At 34.1% G+C, this 23,549-nt stretch overlaps 1 long non-coding RNA gene across 2 annotated transcripts in view; it reads right to left on the bottom strand.

Annotated features, from left to right (window-relative positions):
- The window catches only part of LOC136038287 (uncharacterized), a 156,325-nt gene that overhangs the window by 92,882 nt on the left and 39,894 nt on the right, over positions 1-23,549 (bottom strand). Inside the window, exons 2-8 of one of the 2 annotated variants that reach the window (XR_010620173.1) lie at positions 20,705-20,859; positions 18,811-18,946; positions 15,766-15,936; positions 11,846-12,001; positions 8,289-8,447; positions 6,208-6,363; positions 174-350 (exon numbers count right to left, since the gene is read on the bottom strand). This is a non-coding gene — a long non-coding RNA (uncharacterized LOC136038287). The remainder of the gene's footprint in view (positions 1-173; positions 351-6,207; positions 6,364-8,288; positions 8,448-11,845; positions 12,002-15,765; positions 15,937-18,810; positions 18,947-20,704; positions 20,860-23,549) is intronic. The other variant, XR_010620174.1, reaches the window with a different exon arrangement.

Here is a 23,549-nt window from a genome sequence, read left to right as displayed (position 1 = left end):
TATATATATATATATATATATATATATATATATATATATATATATATATATATATGTATATAAATATATATATATATATATATATATATATATATATATATATATATATATATATATATATATATATATATATATATATATGTATAGGTATTTTCTCGATTTGTGCCTACTACCTTGTATTTTGTTTGCCATTAGCCATTGGTATCACATTGAGCGTCGCTGAGTCTCTTCTTTTCTCCTAAATAACATCTTGCGGTCATATCCAATTTCTAATATTTCTATAGACGTTGTTCTTCTTTTTTTGACGATGCGCTTCTTTCATAATTCGGTGGGGGGGGGGACTATTGCACCTGAAAAAGCATATAATTTATGATAAGTAAACAGTCACATTTTACTACCGTACTTTGGTACAGCAATCAGGAAATCAGTTTTTTTTTTTTTTTTTTTTTTTTTTTTTTTTTTTTTTTTTTTTTTTTTTTTTTTTTTTTTTTTGACGATTCCGAGAAGGTAGGCAGGAGACATGGGCATTCAATCCCAAAATCTTAAATTTTCTTTTTTCACTAAGTGTTTCGCGACTTCGCGAAAGACTCGAAACAAAACTTGAAAAATACACCTAAACGAAAAATCGTACAAAATTGAAGTGCTAAAAACAAAATAAAAATTACAATGAGTCTCATTGACAGGGTATCGAGTTGCTTTAAAGTAAAGAAAGCAAGCAAGAAGACATGTTTGCCAGAACCCTAAGCCGTTACAAGATATCAAAGGCCTAATTCAGTGTTGTACAAAGATACTATTGAGAGGATTATCCGGGGCATACAATTGAATATTACCCTAACTAGTGGTCAAATAAAAACTCCTAGAAGCTGCACTACCGTCTTTAATAATTATGCTACCGTGGTACGTGACGCTGCTTTATTGACTCAAGCTTTCTTAAAATTAATTTTTCAAATGTATTCTAGCCCCTTGAACTCGCACAATTCATTTTACCAACCTTTTCATCAAAGATGCTTACATTATCATCAAGTTTAGGGGACTTTTAATTCCGTGCTCTCACATTGCCTTTGCTGTGCTCCTTAGGACAAAGTGCACCAGAATCATACGTGCTAATGGTGATAGAACGCAACCCTATTGAACTCCTGATTAAATATGAAACCAGCTTCTAACCTCATATTCTAACTTATCCGCAGCAGTGTTATCAAACAGTTCGTGGTAACAAACTGTAGTAAGGAGGAACCCGACTGAATAGTAACCGAAACTGTAAAAAAAGGAATTTTGATACCAATACATACATCACCTGAATCGGACTTTTGTGCTGATTTTAAATATACATGTTTCATCAAGTTAAATCCTACCCATCAAAAGTTAAGATTCTGGAAAAGTTGTCTTATTTTTGAAAAACAAGTAAAGACGCCCTAAAAGTCAAAGAATCTTAATGGAAAGCACACAATCAGATTCAAAATATCAGATTACCCTACTGTAGAGGTTTCAAGCTCCTATCTGCAAATATGTGGAATTTTGTTGTTTTTTTTGCCAGAAAAATCACAGTATTTATTGGTTGTTGTTTTTGTTTGTTTTTTTTCAGGGGTGATCCTGTCGACGCAATGGTCAAAGAGTGCTGCGAAGGAGCTCATTCTAACAGATTTAAAAGTTCTAGTGCCCTTTTTGAGTGAATACAAAAAATGAAGGGCAACTAGGTCCCCTCCCACGCTCATATCATCGGGGGAACAATTAGCGCCCCTCACGCCAATCTCTTTAAGCAAACGCTCTTTACGCTGAAGTTTGAATCTTTCTCACGATTCCAATTTAAAAAAAAAAAAAAAAACTTTAGCGTAAAGAGCGGGGTGTTGAGGAGGGGAAAGTCCCTTTAATATACTGAATATTTTCTGTTCGTTTTAAGTTTTAATGTCGCTCCTTATTTTCAGTTAAAAATAAAACTTGTTTTTCTTACTTAATTCTTGTGCACGGCACTAATCACTTGAATGTATTGTCTGGTATACCATACAAGGACAAGACCTTCGCTGAAGCTCTTCTATCAACAGAATCAAAAGCTTGCTCATCATTTATAAAACTAAGGACTAAATGTGTTTGATCACTCAGACACTTCTCATTTATTAACCTGAAATGGAAAATTTGGCCAAGACATCCTCAACACTTTCTAAGACCAGATTGGTTTTCTGTCATAAACTTGTCTACACCATCTCTCAGTTCAAAAATTAACATGTTTACTAAGTAATTTGTGGCCTCCAAAGACCAGGTTAATGCCTAGATAGATACCACAGTCAGTCACTTATCACCTATACAGGGGCTTAATTAAGCTTCTTTTTTTTTAATCGCCTTTTTAAACTTCCCCTTTTCCGTAAATCATATTCACAATCTTCAGTAATTTATTTATAACCTCAGGGCCACTATGTTTAAGAAACTCATCTTCTATTGTCTAATCATGTGCCGGCTGACACGATTTCCCCTTTCTCCCAGTGATTTTTGCAATAGAAATTGAAAGAAGAATTGGGAAGCTAAGAAAAACAAGTGCCTGTCCTTTAGATATCCCATTTCCCCTTATTAGAATACTGGTTTTGAGGGTGTTCATCCGATCTCATTTATTCTGCTAACTATACAAAGAATTTTTTGTTGATTGGCAGAGAAAAAATCCTTCCTCCTCTTATAGGCCTGGGACGATTCGGGAACCTCAGTTCCAAATCTACCTTTAATTCTTGTGCTTATCTTGTCTATTTAACTGGTAAAATTCCACAAAAGTCTAATGCCTGACTTAAATAATTTCCATTTAAGATCTAAGAATAGCATTTGACTTGGTTAATTACAATGTGTTATTTCAAAACTTTCACTGAATTCAATATTGACCTTATATTATAATATTGACTTTCACTGAATTCAATATTGAACCGTAAGCAAAGATACATGATTCGGCTCTAACTGATCGACTATCTGTAAATGAGGATAAACGTTATCAAATATTAAAATTGTTACTAATGTAACAAACTTAGTTTATGTCCTTTAAATTTCTATCAGCAAAACGAAATTTCTTGTATTAAATTACATTAAAAAACTTGTTTTTTTAACTGAAAGTAAGGAGCGACATTAAAACTTAAAACGAACAGAAATTACTCCGTATATGAAATGGGTTGTCCCCTCCACAATCCCTCGCTCTTTACGCTAAAGCTTATAATTGTTTTAAAAAGCAGAATTGTGGCAAAGAGTCAAGCTTTAGCGTAAAGAGCGAGGGATTGTGGAGGGGACAACCCATTTCATATATGGAGTAATTTCTGTTCGTTTTAAGTTTTAATGTCGCTCCTTACTTTCAGTTAAAAAAAACTAGTTTTTTTATGTAATTTCTGAACTTTTTTGAATTAATGCATGTTTGATTTTGGCTCTCCACACATAAATTATTAAAATAAAATTTGCATATTAATTCCTTTTTTGGCTAAATGGCTTTCTCTTAGTTTTGATCAGACGATTTTGAGAAATAAGGGATGGGGAAGGAGGCCTAGTTGCCATGCAATTTTTCGGTTACATAAAAAGGGAACTATAAATTTTAATTTTTAACGAATTTTTTTATTAGTAAAAAATATACGTAACTTATGAATTAACTTACGTAACGAACTTTTATATTCTTTAATTTTTATTATTTATATGAGGGGGTTTGTACCCTCGTTAATACCTCGTTCTTTACACTAAATCGTAAGTTTTGTAAGAATTCTTTAAGAATCACCCCTGAATCAGAAAGGCCGTAGAATAAATAGTTGAAATCACTAAAAATAGTATAGCATAAAGAGCGACGTATTTATCTCCTCCTAAATACCTCGCTCTTTATGCTAAAGTATTTTTAGAACCCCTCATATGCGTAATAATCTCTGTTCATTTTAAGTTTCAATGCTACTCTTTACTTTCAATTAAAAAACTTTTCCATGTTTATTTTTTCATTGTTTTTTTTATAGTAATTTTAGAACATCCTGCGCGCTTTTCATTGAATTTCTGTTCCCCCATGACATATTTCTCCAAGGAAAGATCCTCCCACATAGCCCCCTCCCCTCAATCCCACCCCCAAAACCAAAAAAAAAATCCCCTGAAAACGACTGTACACTTCCCAATAGCCATTATTATATGTAAACACTGGTCGAAGTTTGTAACTTGCAGCCCCTCCCCCAGGGACTGTGGGGGAGTAAGTCATTCCCAAAGACATATTTATTATGGTTTTTGACTATGCAGAACAAAATGGCTATCTCAAAATTTTGATTTGTTGACTTTGGAGAAAAAATGAGCGTGGGAGGGGGCCTAGGTGCCCTCCAATTTTTTTGGTCAATTAAAAAGGGCACTAGAACTTTTCATTTCCGTTAAAATGAGCCCCCTTGCGACATTCTAGGACCAATTGGTCAATACGATGACCCCTGGGGAAAAGAAAAAAAAAAAAAAAAACAAATAAACACGCACCCGTGATATGTCTTATGGCAAAAAATACGAAATTCCACATTTTTGTAGATATGAGCTTGAAAATTTCGCTACAGCGTTCTCTGATACGCCGAATGCGATAGTGTGATTTTGGTTAAGATTCTGTGACTTTTAGGGGGTGTTTTCCCCTATTTTCTAAAATATGGCAAATTTTTTCAGGCTCGTAACTTTTGATGACAAAGACTAAATTTCATGAAACTTGTATATTTAAAATCAACATGAAAATCTGATTCTTTTGATGTATTATATAAAAAAACTAGTTTTTTAAACTGAAAGTAAGGAGCGACATTAAAACTTAAAACGAACAGAAATTACTCCGTATATGAAATGGGTTGTCCCCTCTGCAATCCCTCGCTCTTTACGATAAAGCTTTTAATTGTTTTAAAAAGCAGAATTTTGGCAAAGAGTCAAACTTTAGCGTAAAGAGCGAGGGATTGCGGAGGGGACATTGGAGAAAAATGAGCGTGGGAGGGGGCCTAGGTGCCCTCCAATTTTTTTGTTCACTTAAAAAGGGCACTAGAACTTTTCATTTCCGTTAGAATGAGCCATCTAGCAGCATCCTAGGACCACTTGGACGATACGATGACCCCTGGGGAAAAGAAAAAAAAAACAAACAAACAAACAAATAAACACGCACCCGTGATTTGTCTTCTGTCAAAAAATACGAAATTCCACATTTTTGTAGATAGAAGCTTGAAAATTTCGCTATAGGGTTCTCTGATACGCCGAATGCGATGGTGTGATTTTCGTTAAGATTCTGTGACTTTTAGGGGGTGTTTTCCCCTATTTTCTAAAATAAGGCAAATTTTTTCAGGCTCGTAACTTTTGATGACAAAGACTAAATTTGAGGAAACTTATATATTTAAAATCAGCATGAAAATCTGATTCTTTTGATGTATATTTTAGCATCAAAATTCCGTTTTTTAGAGTTTCGTTTACTATTGAGCCGGGTCGCTCCTTACAACAGTTCGTTACCACGAACTGTTTGATAATTTAGCATCAAAATTCCGTTGTTTAGAGTTTCGTTTACTATTGAGCAGGGTCGCTCCTTACTACAGTTCGTTACCACGAACTGTTTGATATATAATTTTCCTGACTGAAAGACAAAGAGCAAATTCACAAATTGCAAGTTCCCAGGAACTATATACTAGTAGTTTTACATTTTAGTTTTAATGGACAGCTTTTGAGATTTCTATCCGTTAGAGACAGGGGTCTTGAAATCAAATAGCGTCAGTTAACTCAAGGATTAACGGCAAATTCGTCCTTTACCGATACTAAGCTTTAACTCAAGAATAGTTTGTGCAAATTTGCCCTCAGTCTCTAAGTAAGAAAATTTTCTAAGCAAAAAATTCTGAATAAGAAATATTCGTTAAACACCCGTCACACCAAAATTGTCAGCCTCTCCCTAATCCCTAGCATAACTCCAAAGGAAAGAACTCTTTAGGGGGAGAATAGCACCGAAGGATGCTAATAACTGCAAATAATATGCTACATCTCCCTAGATCCTAGCATAAATTCAAAACAAAAAACGCTTTAGAGGGAGAATAGCAAAGAATGATGCTAACTACTGCACATAATATGGTAAAATAGAAATAGATAATTGCCATTCAACCACATTTATAACAGCCTTCAATCATGTTTCCAAAAAACTTCATCCCCCTGTTTATATCCAAGAGACCCAATATTCATCAGCCGTTATCCAAGAAATAATACAAATTTGTTATCCAGATTAGTGTCTACTACCTTGTATCCTAATTCGTCATTAGCCATTGGTATCAAATTGGGTGTCGTTGAGTCTCTTCTTCTCTCCTAAATAGCATCTAACAGCCAGGTTTTATAGACATAGTTCTTCCTTTTTTGAAGTTGCGCTTCTTTTATAGTACGGTGAGAATTGTGCGTCTGAAAAGGTACGTAATGTGTGTGATGTAAACAAGACATATTTTACTAACGTGCTTGCCTCATAACACCGTGCTTTGGTAAAGGGATCAGCGCATCAGTATTTTTTTTTTTTTTTTTTAGCAGAAGAAACACTATTCCGAAATGGTGAGTAGGAGACATGGGCTGACACGTACGCAAGGGGTACATGTCCTGAAATCCCACGATTTGTTTTTATTTTCACTTAATTTTCTGATACCTCTAACAGTATAAGGAATTTGAAGGATTTGTGCCCCCCCCCCCGAAACACATTCCTGCGTAAGTGCCTGGACACGGGCATTGAATCCCACCACCCCTTCACCGCAAAAAAAACGTAGTTTTTCATAGAACTTGAGAAACATCTAACCGAAAATCGAGCAAAATTAAGGTACTAAAAACGAAATAAAAATAAAAATAAGCATAATTAACCACAGGGTATCCAGTCACTTTATAAATGCAGAGTAAAGAAAGTAAGCAAGAAGACATAATTTAGTGTTTTATACAGATAGCATTGAGAGGGTTATCTGGGCAGATAAATAAATAGTAGACTAATTAGAGATCAAATGAAAATTTCTAGAAAACTGCTGTTAAGGTCATAAATTTTATAAAGAGCAATGCCCTTAACAGTCGCTTATTTTCAAATCTCTGTAAGGATACGATTTCCAATTATACAACTTTTTTGTTACATGCAGAAGTAAGATAGCTGTCAAGAGGTCAAAGTTTAAAAAGATTATTGTTATTAAAGGACGAGATAGAAATATTTTTAACTGAACGAAAATGTGAATTTGCTACTTTTTTTCAAGATGACTTGTGGCTATCCAAGCTGTGTTATTTGGCAGATATTTTTGCGAAGTTAAACGATATTAACTTGTCTCTCGAAGGAAAAAATTGCGATATATTTACTTCAAACGATAAAATTTGAAGTTTTATTAAAAAGATCAGCATTTGGAAAAGTAGGGTCGAAAAAAATTCGTTCGAAAGGTTTTCCAGTGTCGACAATTTTGTAATTGAGGAAATTCATCGTAGAACTTTTATCGCAAAAACTATTATAGATCACTTAAAAGCGCTAGAAATACTGTTCCACACATATTCTATATTTAATATTCATTTACAAAAAATATTTTGGATTCAAAAGCCGTTTTGGATTGGCTTAAGCGAGATTAATCATCTGCCACTTAAAGCTCAAGAGGAATTTGCTGAGCTTTCGTGTGACTCAAACTTAAAAATACAATTCCAAAAAAAGCCCTTGACCGAATTCTGGATCGGAACTAGAACTGAATTTCCCACAATCGCCGATATGGCGTTAAATGTACTTCTGCCATTCAACACCACATATTTATGGTGAAGTTACTTTCTCAGCTTTAACACACATTAAATCCCAATATCATTCAGCGATAAAAAAAATGTTGAAGAGGTCTTACGTCCAGCAGTTTCAAACATTACACCAAGATTTGATTTGTTAGGCAATAAAAAACAGGCACGTCCGTTTCATTAATTTTTTTAACGCAAATTTTAATTTAATATTTACCACGCAACTACTTGGATATATTCGAGAGAATTAAGACGGTCAGAATCCACTTTTGTTTTTGAAACTATAATAAAAACATTTCTATAACATTTTGTGCAAATTTTAATTTTAGATTTTTATATGTTTCAAAACGAATTCTAAATTTGTATATAAATTTAATGAAAATGGCGGGTGTTAATGAAGATCTTTTTTGGGGTGGGTGGGAGATTTATAAACAGCTTTTCAGCTAAAACAGTACATATATATATGTATATAAATATATATATATATCTATATACATATATATATATATATATATATATATATATATATATATATATATATATATATATATATATATATATATATATATATAGGTATTTTCTCGATCTGTGTCTACTACCTTGTATTTTGTTTTCCATTAGCCATTGGTATCACATTGAGCGTCGCTGAGTCTCTTCTTTTCTCCTAAATAACATCTTGCGGTCATATCCAATTTCTAATATTTCTATAGACGTTGTTCTTCTTTTTTTGACGATAATACGGTGGGGGGCTATTGTACCTGAAAAAGCATATAATTTATGATAAGTAAACAGTCACATTTTACTACCGTGCTTTGGTACGGCAATCAGAAAATCAGTATCAGCTTTTTTTTTTTTTTTTTTTTTTTTTTTTTTTTTTTTTTTTTTTTTTTTTTTTTTTTTTTTTATGACGATTCCGAGAAGAGAGGCAGGAGACATGGGCATTCAATCCCAAAATCTTACATTTTCTTTTTTCACTAAGTATTTCGCGACTTCACGAAAGACTCGAAACAAAACTTGAAAAATACACCTAAACAAAAAATCGTACAAAATTGAAGTGCTAAAAACAAAACAAAAATTACAATGAGTCTCATTGACAGGGTATCGAGTTGCTTTAAAGTAAAGAAAGCAAGCAAGAAGACATGTTTGCCACAACCCTAAGCCGTTACAAGATATCAAAGGCCTAATTCAGTGTTGTAAAAAGATACTATTGAGAGGATTATCCGGGGCATACAATTGAATATAACCCCAATTAGTGGTCAAATAAAAACTCCTAGAAACTGCTCTACCGTCTTCAATAATTATGCTACCGTGGTACGTGACGCTGCTTTATTGACTCAAGCTTTCTTAAAATTAATTTTTCAAACGTATTCTAGCCCCTTGAACTCGCATAATTCATTTTACCAACATTTTCATCTAAGATGCTTACATTATCATCAAGTCTAGGGGACTTTTAATTCCGTGCTCTCACATTGCCTTTGCTGTGCTCCTTAGGACAAAGTGCACCAGAATCATACGTGCTAATGGTGATAGAACGCAACCCCATTGAACTACTGATTAAATATGAAACCAGCTTCTAACCTCATATTCTACCTTATCCGCAGCAGTGTTATCAAACAGTTCGTGGTAACAAACTGTAGTAAGGAGGAACCCGACTGAATAGTAACTTAAACTGTAAAAAAAGGAATTTTGATACCAATACATACATCCCCTGAATCGGACTTTTATGCTGATTTTAAATATACATGTTTCATCAAGTTAAATCCTACCCATCAAAAGTTAAGAGTCTGAGAAAAGTTGTCTTATTTTTGAAAAACAAGTAAAGACGCCCTAAAAGTCATAGAATCTTAATGGAAAGCACACAATCAGATTCAGAATATCAGATTACCCTACTGTAGAGGTTTCAAGCTCCTATCTGCAAATATGTGGAATTTTGTTGTTTTTTTTTTGCCAGAAAAATCACAGTATTTATTGGTTGTTGTTTTTGTTTTTTTTTTTTTTCAGGGGTGATCCTGTCGACGCAATGGTCAAAGAGTGTTGCGAAAGAGCTCATTCTAACAGATTTAAAAGTTCTAGTGCCCTTTTTGAGTGAGCACAAAAAATGAAGGGCAACTAGGTCCCCTCCCACGCTCATTTCATCGGGGGAACAATGAGCGCCCCTCACGCCAATCTCTTTAAGCAAACACTCTTTACGCTGAAGTTTGAATTCTCACGACTCCAATTTAAAAAAAAAAAAAAAAAACTTTAGCGTAAAGAGCGGGGTGTTGAGGAGGGGAAAGTTCCTTTAATATACTGAATACTTTCTGTTCGTTTTAAGTTTTAATGTTGCTCCTTATTTTCAGTTAAAAATAAAACTTGTTTTTCTTACTTAAATCTTGTACACAGCACTAATCACTTTAATGTATTTGTCTGGTATACCATACAAGGACAAGACCTTCGCTGAAGCTCTTCTATCAACAGAATCAAAAGCTTGCTCATCATCTATAAAACTAAGGACTAAATGTGTTTGATCACTCAGACACTTCTCATTTATTAACCTGAAATGGAAAATTTGGCCAAGACATCCTCAACACTTTCTAAGACCAGCCTGTTTTTCTGTCATAAACCTGTCTACACCATCTCTCAGTTCAAAAATCAACATGTTTACTAAGTAATTTGCGGCCTACAAAGACCAGGTTAATGCCTAGATAGATACCACAGTCAGTCACTTATCATCTATACAGGGGCTTAATTAAGCTTCTTTTTTTTAAATCGCCTTTTTAAACTTCCCCTTTTCCGTAAATCATATTCACAATCTTCAGTAATTTATTTATAACCTCAGGGCTACTATGTTTAAGAAACTCATCTTCTATTGTCTAATCATGTGCCGGCTGACACGATTTCCCCTTTCTCCCAGTGATTTTTGCAATAGAAATTGAAAGAAGAATTTGGAAGCTATGAAAAACAAGTGCCTGTCCTTTAGATATCCCATTTCCCCTTATTAGAATACTGGTTTTGAGGGTGTTCATCCGATCTCATTTATTCTGCTAACTATACAAAGAATTTTTTGTTGATTGGCAGAGAAAAAATCCTTCCTCCTCTTATAGGCCTGGGACGATTCGGGAACCTCAGTTCCAAATCTACCTTTAATTCTTGTGCTTATCTTGTCTACTTAACTGGTAAAATTCCACAAAAGTCTAATGCCTGACTTAAATAATTTCCATTTAAGATCTAAAAATAGCATTTGACTTGGTTAATTACAATGTGTTATTTCAAAACTTTCACTGAATTCAATATTGACCTTATATTATAATATTGACTTTCACTGAATTCAATATTGAACCGTAAGCAAAGATACATGATTCGGCTCAAACTGATCGACTATCTGTAAATGAGGATAAACGTTATCAAATATTAAAATTGTTACTAATGTAACAAACTTAGTTTATGTCCCCTTTAAATTCCCCTTCTTAAAATTCTCCTTTAAATTTCTATCAGCAAAACGAAATTTCTTATATTAAATATATAATTTTCCTGACTGAAAGACAAAGAGCAAATTCACAAATTGCAAATTCCCAGGAACTATATACTAGTAGTTTTACATTTTAGTTTTAATGGACAGCTTTTGAGATTTCTATCCGTTAGAGACAGGGGCCTTGAAATCAAATAGCGTCAGTTAACTCAAGGATTAACGGCAAATTCGTCCTTTACCGATACTAAGCTTTAACTCAAGAATAGTTTGTTCAAATTTGCCCTCAGTCTCTAAGTAAGAAAATTTTCTAAGCAAAAAATTCTGAGTAAGAAATATTCGTTAAACACCCGTCACACCAAAATTGTTAGCCTCTCCCTAATCCCTAGCATAACTCAAAAGCACTCTTTAGGGGGAGAATAGCACAGAAGGATGCTAATAACTGCAAATAATATGCTACCTCTCCCTAGATCCTAGCATAAATTCAAAACAAAAAACGCTTTAGAGGGAGAATAGCAAAGAATGATGCTAACTACTGCACATAATATGGTAAAATAGAAATAGATAATTGCCATTCAACCACATTTATAACAGCCTTCAATCATGTTTCCAAAAAACTTCATCCCCCTGTTTATATCCAAGAGACCCAATATTCATCAGCCGTTATCCAAGAAATAATACAAATTTGTTATCCAGATTAGTGTCTACTACCTTGTATACTAATTCGTCATTAGCCATTGGTATCAAATTGGGTGTCGTTGAGTCTCTTCTTCTCTCCTAAATAGCATCTAACAGCCAAGTTTTATAGACATAATTCTTCCTTTTTTGAAGTTGCGCTTCTTTTATAGTACGGTAAGAATTGTGCGTCTGAAAAGGTACGTAATGTATGTGATGTAAACAAGACACAATTTACTACCGTGCTTGCCTCATAACACCGTGCTTTGGTAAAGGGATCAGCGCATCAGTATTTTTTTTTTTTAGCAGAAGAAACACTATTCTGAAATGGTGAGTAGGAGACATGGGCTGGCACGTACGCAAGGGGTACCTCTCCTGAAATCCCACGAATTGTTTTTATTTTCACATAATTTTCTGATACCTCTAACAGTATAAGGAATTTGAAGGATTTGTGTCCCCCCCCCCGAAACACATTCCTGCATACGTGCCTGGACACGGGCATTGAATCCCACCACCCCTTCACCGCAAAAAAAAACGTAGTTTTTCATAGAACTTGAAAAACATCTAACCGAAAAATCGAGCAAAATTAAAGTACTAAAAACGAAATAAAAATAAAAATAAGCATAATTAACCACAGGGTATCCAGTTGCTTTATAAATGCAGAGTAAAGAAAGTAAGCAAGAAGACATAATTTAGTGTTTTATATAGATAGCATTGAGAGGGTTATCCGGGCAGATAAATAAATAGTAGACTAATTAGTGATCAAATGAAAATTTCTAGAAACTCCGGAAACTGGGACTGAAGACTGATGCAAGTGTCAAAAAAAATCGCTAGTTCCATCTAGTGTTTGACAGATCTTGTTGCTATTGTTTTCTTTCATAACTTGGCAAATTTGCTAGTCTCAGAAACTGAGATCCAGTGCTTATTACTATGGTAATATTGGCTTAGTATTACACCAAAAGAACTGAAGAAACGTCAAATATCAGACCAGGCGTTGGTAACTTTTTCTTCGACAACAGTGAAAACTTTAACTGTTTTAAGTTACCAAGATCTAATCGAGATTTTCTTTATTCAGAATTACGCAAGCATTACAAATTATTGTATAGGAAAGAAAAAAAAAATAACAGAAAGAAAAAACAAGTATACAGTTAGATTACCCGTCAGATACATCTTCAAAATTTGATAATCTCCGCTGTCACAGTTATATTCTATTCACACCCTCCTAAAAGACCGACACGCAGTCCCTAACTATATGCAATATGAATTCATCGATATATCTTGCTGAAAACAAATAGCCGGCAGAGAATTTTATCGATATATCTTGCTGAAAACAAATAGCTGGCAGAGACTTTGTGTTTGCTTTTAGACGGAGGACTCGCAAAAAAACATGTTAAAAGACCAAACTTAGTGATCAAAAAACCAAGTTGAAAAGAAATTGTCTTTCTCCCCGAAAAAAAAAAATAAAAATTTGTAGAATAGTGTATCCTGATACAGTACTGTATATTTTGAAGATATATTACTAACAATATTTGGGCTCTTGTAAACATTGTTTGAGCTTTTTCAGTTACTTATAGAGAGGCTAAGCTGTGGAATAAGCTTGTTCCAAGTACCAAAGAATCACCCATCAATCAATTCAAAACCGAGCCGCGTGTAGGGTTGCTTGGTAGGTATACCTTTCAAATATATTGAGGTTTATGGATTTATACAGATCAGGGCTTCTTAAACTATGAGTCGCGACCCCATTTGGGGTCGCGTAGCAAAATTATGGGGTCGCGAGTGATAAAAATACAATTTAACAAAAAATGTTTTTTAACTTGTAAAATTATTGTTATAAAGAAAAATAACAATCATCGTAGATAAATATATCATAAAATGTTCTGGTTCGGAAAGACTGTTTATACCAGCATTTCTATTCCGATCATTATAATATCTTGTATAAATTTACAATGAATCAGAATATGTTATAGAAATTTATAAAAAAAATGTAGATTTATTTTTGTCAATCTCTTAAAACTGAAATAATCCTGATAAATATTATCAACAAAATTTCTAAGTGTTATTTCGAAGAAACTATATAAACATTACGTGCTATTTTCATTTAGCCATTGTATGATTGTGAACGAAGTGCATGTCATTCCGAATTAACCCTTAGTTGAACCCTTACTTTTCCGAGTTTAACCCTTTCGCGACCGACAGGACCTTACAGTCCCAGCATGTAAAAATCCTTTGTACATTAACTGATTGATAGCACCAGAATTGAACGATGTGCTTCGGGATGCTGTTAAGGTCATAAATTTTATTAAGAGCAATGCCCTTAACAGTCGCTTATTTTCAAATCTCTGTAAGGATACGATTTCCAATTATACAACTTTTTTGTTACATGCAGAAGTAAGATGGCTGTCAAGAGGTCAAAGTTTAAAAAGATTATTGTTATTAAAGGACAAGATAGAAATATTTTTCACTGAACGAAAATGTGAATTTGCTACTTTTTTTCAAGATGACTTGTGGCTATCCAAGCTGTGTTATTTGGCAGATATTTTTGCGAAGTTAAACGATATTAACTTGTCTCTCCAAGGAAAAAATTGCGATATATTTACTTCAAACGATAAAATTTGAAGTTTTATTAAAAAGATCAGCATTTGGAAAAGTAGGGTCGAAAAAAATTCGTTCGAAAGGTTTTCCAGTGTCGACAATTTTGTAATTGAGGAAATTCATCGTAGAACTTTTATCGCAAAAACTATTATAGATCACTTAAAAGCGCTAGAAATACTGTTCCACACATATTCTATATTTAATATTGATTTACAAAAAATATTTTGGATTCAAAAGCCGTTTTGGATTGGCTTAAGCGAGATTAATCATCTGCCACTTAAAGCTCAAGAGGAATTTGCTGAGCTTTCGTGTGACTCAAACTTAAAAATACAATTCCAAAAAAAAGCCCTTGACCGAATTCTGGATCGGAACTAGAACTGAATTTCCCAAAATCGCCGATATGGCGTTTAATGTACTTCTGCCATTCAACACCACATATTTATTGTGAAGTTTACTCAGCTTTAACACACATTAAATCCCAATATCATTCAGCGATAAAAAAAATGTTGAAAAGGTCTTACGTCCAGCAGTTTCAAACATTACACCAAGATTTGATTTGTTAGGCAATAAAAAACAGGCACGTCCATTTCATTAAATTTTTAAGGCAAACTTTAATTTAATATTTACCACGCAACTACTTCGATATATTCAAGAGAATTAAGACGGTCAGAATCCACTTTTGTTTTTGAAACTATAATAAAAACATTTCTATAACGTTTTGTGCAAATTTCAATTTTAGATTTTTATATGTTTCAAAACGAATTCTAAATTTGTATATAAATTTAATGAAAATGGCGGGTGTTAATGAAGATCTTTTTTGGGTGGGTGGGAGATTTATAAACAGCTTTTCAGCTAAAAAAGTACATATATATATGTATATATATATATATATATATATATATATATATATATATATATATATATATATATATATATATATATATATATATATATATATATATATATATATATATATATATATATATATATATATATATATATATATATATATATATATATATATATATATATATATATATATATATATATGTATATATATATATATATATATATATATATATATATATATATATATATATATATATATATATATATATATATATATATATATATATATATATACATATATATATATATATATATATATATATATATATATATATATATATATATATATTTATATATATATATATATATATATATATATATATATATATATCTAAATACATATATATATATGTGTATATATATATATATATATATATATATATATATATATATATATATATATATATATATATATATATATATATATAGGTATTTTCTCGATCTGTGTCTACTACCTTGTATTTTGTTTGCCATTAGCCATTGGTATCACATTGAGCGTCGCTGAGTCTCTTCTTTTCTCCTAAATAACATCTTGCGGTCATATCCAATTTCTAATATTTCTATAGACGTTGTTCTTCTTTTTTTGACGATGCGCTTCTTTCATAATACGGTGGGGGCTATTGTACCTGAAAAAGCATATAATTTATGATAAGTAAACAGTCACATTTTACTACCGTGCTTTGGTACGGCAATCAGGAAATCAGTTTTTTTTTTTTTTTTTTTTTTTTTTTTTTTTTTTTTTTTTTTTTTTTTTTTTTTTTTTTTTTTAAATAGATGAAAGATGATTCCAAGAAGGTAGGCAGGAGACATGGGCAATCAATCCCAAAATCTTAAATTTTCTTTTTTCACTAAGTGTTTCGCGACTTCACGAAAGACTATTGAGAGGATTATCCGGGGCCCCGGGCATACAATTGAATATTACCCCAATTAGTGGTCAAATAAAAACTCCTAGAAACTGCTCTACCGTCTTCAATAATTATGCTACCGTGGTACGTGACGCTGCTTTATTGACTCAAGCTTTCTTAAAATTAATTTTTCAAACGTATTCTAGCCCCTTAAACTCGCATAATTCATTTTACCAACATTTTCATTTAAGATGCTTACATTATCATCAAGTCTAGGGGACTTTTAATTCCGTGCTCTCACATTGTCTTTACTGTGCTCCTTAGGACAAAGTGCACCAGAATCATACGTGCTAATGGTGATAGAACGCAACCCCATTGAACTCCTGATTAAATATTAAACCAGCTTCTAACCTCATATTCTACCTTATCCACAGCAGTGTTATCAAACAGTTCGTGGTAACAAACTGTAGTAAGGAGGAACCCGACTGAATAGTAACTTAAACTGTAAAAAAAGGAATTTTGATACCAATACATACATCCCCTGAATCGGACTTTTATGCTGATTTTAAATATACATGTTTCATCAAGTTAAATCCTACCCATCAAAAGTTAAGAGTCTGAGAAAAGTTGTCTTATTTTTGAAAAACAAGTAAAGACGCCCTAAAAGTCATAGAATCTTAATGGAAAGCACACAATCAGATTCAGAATATCAGATTACCCTACTGTAGAGGTTTCAAGCTCCTGACTGCAAATATGTGGAATTTTGTTGTTTGTTTTTTTTTTGCCAGAAAAATCACAGTATTTATTGGTTGTTGTTTTTGTTTGTTTTTTTTTTTTTTTTTTTTTCAGGGGTGATCCTGTCGACACAATGGTCAAAGAGTGTTGCGAAAGAGCTCATTCTAACAGATTTAAAAGTTCTAGTGCCCTTTTTGAGTGAGCACAAAAAATGAAGGGCAACTAGGTCCCCTCCCACGCTCATTTCATCGGGGGAACAATGAGCGCCCCTCACGCCAATCCCTTTAAGCAAACGCTCTTTACGCTGAAGTTTGAATCTTTCTCACGACTCCAATTTCAAAAAAAAAAAAAAACTTTAGCGTAAAGAGCGGGGTGTTGAGGAGGGGAAAGTTCCTTTAATATACTGAATACTTTCTGTTCGTTTTAAGTTTTAATGTTGCTCCTTATTTTCAGTTAAAAATAAAACTTGTTTTTCTTACTTAAATCTTGTACACAGCACTAATCACTTTAATGTATTTGTCTGGTATATCATACAAGGACAAGACCTTCGCTGAAGCTCTTCTATCAACAGAATCAAAAGCTTGCTCATCATCTATAAAACTAAGGACTAAATGTGTTTGATCACTCAGACACTTCTCATTTATTAACCTGAAATGGAAAATTTGGCCAAGACATCCTCAACACTTTCTAAGACCAGACTGTTTTTCTGTCATAAACTTGTCTACACCATCTCTCAGTTCAAAAATCAACATGTTTACTAAGTAATTTGCGGCCTACAAAGACCAGGTTAATGCCTAGATAGATACCACAGTCAGTCACTTATCACCTATACAGGGGCTTAATTAAGCTTTTTTTTTTTTAATCGCTAAGTACTCCCCCTTTTCCGTAAATCATATTCACAATCTTCAGTAATTTATTTATAACCTCAGGGCCACTATGTTTAAGAAACTCATCTTCTATTGTCTAATCATGTACCGGCTGACACGATTTCCCCTTTCTCCCAGTGATTTTTGCAATAGAAATTGAAAGAAGTATTGGGAAGCTAAGAAAAACAAGTGCCTGTCCTTTAGATATCCCATTTCCCCTTATTAGAATACTGGTTTTGAGGGTGTTCATCCGATCTCATTTATTCTGCTAACTATACAAAGAATTTTTTGTTGATTGGCAGAGAAAAAATCCTTCCTCCTCTTATAGGCCTGGGACCATTCGGGAACCTCAGTTCCACATCTACCTATAATTCTTGTGCTTATCTTGTCTACTTAACTGGTAAAATTCCTCAAAAGCCTAATGCCCGACTTAAATAATTTCCATTTAAGATCTAAAAACAGCATTTGACTTGGTTAATTACAATGTATTATTTCAAAACTTTCACTGAATTCAATATTGACCTTTTCCTAGTGAAATTGGTTTCTTCTTTTATATCAAATAAATCATAAGTAATCAAATACCATATTCGTTGTTTCACCCTCCCTGTTCCAAATGCAGTTCGACTCCACAATCTCTCTAAGGAGTTTTCCCAAGAATTGAAATTCGCTAATGAGCTTAAGGTTGTTGAAACCTTCTAAAAAAATTAATGAGTATTTTAATTAACACTGGACAAGATGCCTTTCTCAATAATACCAATGTGTTTCCTTAACCCTAGCTAGAAGGGTAAGAATTCGTAAATTTTACGACACCAAAACACGTTTTAGCAGTTACCATGGAAACGGAAGCTTTGCACGAACCCACCTCCCATATATGCTAATACTATGATTAATCAATTCTTGTGCTGTCACCGGGTTTTATTATCTGAACTGGTTAGGGAGATATTAAGGATTAGTAGAAAAAATTACGCAAGCTTTACCATTTATGTAACTTTTTCACCTGTTCGTGAAAACTGATATCTTTATTAAAACTGTGTAATTATAGAGCTTTTCAAACCTTGTTTACAAGCTTCGTAGTAAATTTCATCAGGTATAGTGTATGAAAATGCTGAATTTAGCTATTTTCTGAATTAACATAATTAAACGTCACGCTTGACAACGGGTTTACATCGGTTACATTTGCAGCAGAACTTCTGAAAAAAAAATGTTTCGATTGAAGACAATTGGGACTGTACGAAAAAAAAGCAGGGATATTCTGGCAGAGCTGCCTGTGAGCAATGGGAGAATTACAGGAACTAGAATGTTCTGTTTCGATCAAGAGCTGACTCTAGTGTCTTATCTTGCTAATCTATCAAAAATGGTTCTGCTTCTGTCAACTTGCCATAAGGCTTTTCAGTATCACACATCCAATCCAGACGCCTGATATCGCTGAATACTATAACAACACAAAAGGCGGTGATGAAACATTTGACTAACTGTGTAGTTCAATGTCAACCGTTTTCGAGTGCATAGGGATCATTTTCTGTAATCTAGTTGCTTATTAATACAGAATAGAACATATCTATTCACTACAAATATTTCTTTGTCTGTCCCCATCTTGAATATCTCTCTCCGGTTTGGCACCCGCAAATTTTGCAAGAAATCCAAACAAATTAATTTTATTCACAGAATAGCCTCTTCACCTCAAGATATGCTGCTTGACTTTAAGATACGAAAAAAATATCCCTTGTGTCCGGGGAAAATTATCAAAAGAAATTTCATGTTTTTTACGCTTGTACTGACCTCTTTTCGAGTTCACAGTATTTTTTTCATTTTGCCGCCCATATAATATGGCCAAAAATTTATTTAAGGGTTTTTATTTTATTTTATTTTTTTTACTGACTGTTTTTATATGTCGGTGCTTTCTTTGCCAGTTTTATATATGGAATTGCTTATAAGCCTTTCGTGTGTTGTTCTGCTTTTGTTTCTATTTCAGAATGGAAATTCGGCCATGCCAGGCTTATGAGTTATTTCTAAAATTAATTTTATCTTACCGTTTGCATTTGATGGCGCTTGCATTTGCTTAAATCTTCTGTTTAGTCAAAGGAAAAATTTTAATATTTGAAAATTTGAACCGTAAGCAAAGATACATGATTCGGCTCTAACTGATCGACTATCTGTAAATGAGGATAAACGTTATCAAATATTAAAATTGTTACTAATGTAACAAACTTAGTTTATGTCCCCTTTAAATTCCCCATCTTAAAATTCTCCTTTAAATTTCTATCAGCTAAACGAAATTTCTTGTATTAAATATATAATTTTCCTGACTGAAAGACAAAGAGCAAATACACAAATTGCAAATTCCCAGGAACTATATACTAGTAGTTTTGGATTTTAGTTTTAATGGACTGCTTTTGAGATTTCTATCAGTTAGAGACAGGGGTCTTGAAATCAAATAGCGTCAGTTAACTCAAGGATTAACGGCAAATTCGTCCTTTACCGATACTAAGCTTTAACTCAAGAATAGTTTGTGCAAATTTGCCCTCAGTCTCTAAGTAAGAAAATTTTCTAAGCAAAAAATTCTGAGTAAGAAATATTCGTTAAACACCCGTCACACCAAACTTGTTAGCCTCTCCCTAATCCCTAGCATAACTCCAAAGGACTCTTTAGGGGGAGAATAGCACAGAAGGATGCTAATAACTGCAAATAATATGCTACCTCCCCCTAGATCCTAGCATAAATTCAAAACAAAAAACGCTTTAGAGGGAGAATAGCAAAGAATGATGCTAACTACTGCACATAATATGGTAAAATAGAAATAGATAATTGCCAGTCAACCACATTTAAAACAGCCTTCAATCATGTTTCCAAAAAACTTCATCCCCCTGTTTATATCCAAGAGACCCGATATTCATCAGCCGTTATCCAAGAAATAATACAAATTTGTTATCCAGATTAGTGTCTACTACCTTGAATTCTAATTCGTCATTAGCCATTGGTATCAATTGGGTGTCGTTGAGTCTCTTCTTCTCTCCTAAATAGCATCTAACAGCCAGGTTTTATAGACATACTTCTTCCTTTTTTGAAGTTGCGCTTCTTTTATAGTACGGTGAGAATTGTGCGTCTGAAAAGGTATGTAATTTATGTGATGTAAACAGACACAGTTTACTACCGTCCTTGCCTCATAACACCGTGCTTTGGTACGGGGATCAGCGCATCAGTATTTTTTTTTTAGCAGAAGAAACACTATTCCGAAATGGTGAGTAGGAGACATGGGCTGGCACCTACGCAAGGGGTACCTCTCCTGAAATCCCACGATTTGTTTTGATTTTCACATAATTTTCTGATACCTCTCACAGTACAAGGAATTTGAAGGATTTGTGTCCCCCCCCCCCCCGAAACACATTCCTGCATACGTGCCTGGACACGGGCATTGAATCCCACCCCCCTTCACCGCAAAAAAACGTAGTTTTTCATAGAACTTGAAAAACATCTAACAGAAAAATCGAACAAAATTAAGGTACTAACAAGAGATAAGAGCTCATATGGCATTTGTGACGAGGCAAGTCGAGCTAAGAGCCAAGAGCTCATATGGTATGAGCTCTAACAAAATTCTAAGAATCAATACATTGATTTAAAAGGAAAATCAGAGTCTTAATACCGATCAGGTTTTAAAATAAGAGTTCTGAGGCACGATGTTCTTCTAAATATCAAAATTCATTAAGATCCGATCATCCACTCGTAAGTTATAAATACCTAATTTTTTCCAATTTCTCCTCTCCCTTTAGCCCCCCAGATGGTCGAATCTGGGAAAAAGACTATCAAGTCAATTTGTGCAGCTCCCTGACACGCTTACCAATTTTCATCGTCCTAGCACGTCCAGAAGCAGCAAATTTGCCAAATCACTGAGTCCCTCCCCTCAACTCCAACAAAGAGAGCGAATCCAGTACGGTTACGTCAATCACGTATCAAGGACATTTGCTTATTCTATCCACCAAGCTTCATCCCGATTCCTCCACTACAAGTTTTTTCCTAGATTTCTCCCTCCAACTCCCCCCAATGTCAAAAGATCTGGTCGGGATTTGAAATAAGAGCTCTGAGACATGAATTCCTTCTAAATATCAAATTTCATTAAGATCCGATCACCTATTCGTAAGATAAAAATACCCTAATTTTCACGTTTTCCAAGAATTCCGGTTTCCCCCTCCAACTCCCCCCAATGTCACAGGATCTGATCGGAATTTAAAATTAGAACTTTAAATCACAAGATCCTTCAAAATATCAAACTTCATTAAGATCTGGTCACCCTTTCGTAAGTTACAAATACCTCAATATTCAAAATTACCCCCCCCCCCCGCTCCACCAAAGAGTGCAGATCTGGTCCGGTTATGTCAGTCACGTATCTTAGACAGGTGTTTATTCTTCCCATCCAGTTTCATCCTGATCTCTCCGCTTTAAGTATTTTCTAAGATTTCCCCCCCCCCAACTGTCTTCACCCAATGACGCTGGATCCGGTTGAGATTTAAAATAAGAGATCTGAGTTACGAGGTCCTTCTAAATAAGAAGTTTCATGAAGATCCTATCACTCCTTCGTAAATTAAAAATACGTCATTTTTCTAATCTTTTCGAATTACCCTCCCCCCCCCCCAACCCCCAATAGAGCGGATCCGTTCCAATTATGTAAATCACGTATCTAAGACTTCTGCTTATTTTTCCCACCAAGTTTCATCCCGATCCCTCCAATCTATGCGTTTTCCATGATTTTAGGTTCCCCCAGCCCAAACTTCCCCCAGTGTCACCAGATCCGGTCAGGATTTAAAATAAGAGCTTTGAGACACGATATCCTTCTAAATATTAAATTTCATTGAGATCCGATTACCCGTTCGTAAGTTAAAAATAACTAATTTTTTCCAATTTTTCAGGATTACCCCCCCCCCTAAACTACCCCAAAGAGAGCGGACCCGTTTCAGTTATGTCGATCATGTATCTAGGACTTGTGCTTATTTTTCCCATCAAGTTTCATCCCTATCCCTCCACTCGAAGTTTTTTCCCAGATTTTAGGTTCCCCCTCCCGCTCCCCCCCCCCCCCCAATGTCACCAGATCCGGTCGGGATTTAAAATAAGAGCTCTGAGACACGATATTCTTATAAATATCGAATGTCATTGAGATCCCATCACCCGTTCGTAAGTTAAAAATACCTAATTTTTTCTAATTTTTCAGAATTAACCCCCCCCCCCTCCCCCCAACTACTCTAAAGAGAGCGGATCCGTTCCGGTTATGTCAATCATGTATCTAGAACTTATGCTTATTTTTCCCACCAAGTTTCATCCCGACCCCTCCACTCGAAGTGTTTTCCAAGATTTTAGGTTTCCCCCTCCCAGCCCCCCCCCAATGTCACCAGATACGGTCGGATTTAAAATAACAGCTCTGAGACACGATTTCCTTACAAACTTCAAATTTCATTAAGATCTGATCAACCGTTCGTAAATTAAAAATACTTCAATTTTTCTATTTTTCCGAATTAACGCTTCCCCCCCCCCCCCAGATGATCCAATCGGTAAAGCTAGTAATTTAATCAGGTCCGGTCCTTGATACGCCTGTCAAATTTCATCGTCCTATCTTACCTGGAAGTGTCTAAAGTGGCAAAACCGGGACCGACAGAATTTGCTATTGCTATATGTCACTTGGTTAATATCAATTGTCATAAAAACGAAACAAAAATAAAAATAAGCATAATTAATCACAGGGTATCCAGTTGCTTTAAAAATGCAGAGTAAAGAAAGTAAGCAAGAAGACATAATTTAGTGTTTTAT

The sequence above is a fragment of the Artemia franciscana genome, chromosome 17, assembly GCF_032884065.1.
Source record: "Artemia franciscana chromosome 17, ASM3288406v1, whole genome shotgun sequence".
Classification (NCBI taxonomy): domain Eukaryota; kingdom Metazoa; phylum Arthropoda; class Branchiopoda; order Anostraca; family Artemiidae; genus Artemia; species Artemia franciscana.
The sequence above is the reverse complement of the archived record's forward strand: the minus strand, read 5'-3'. Positions and strand labels throughout refer to the sequence as shown.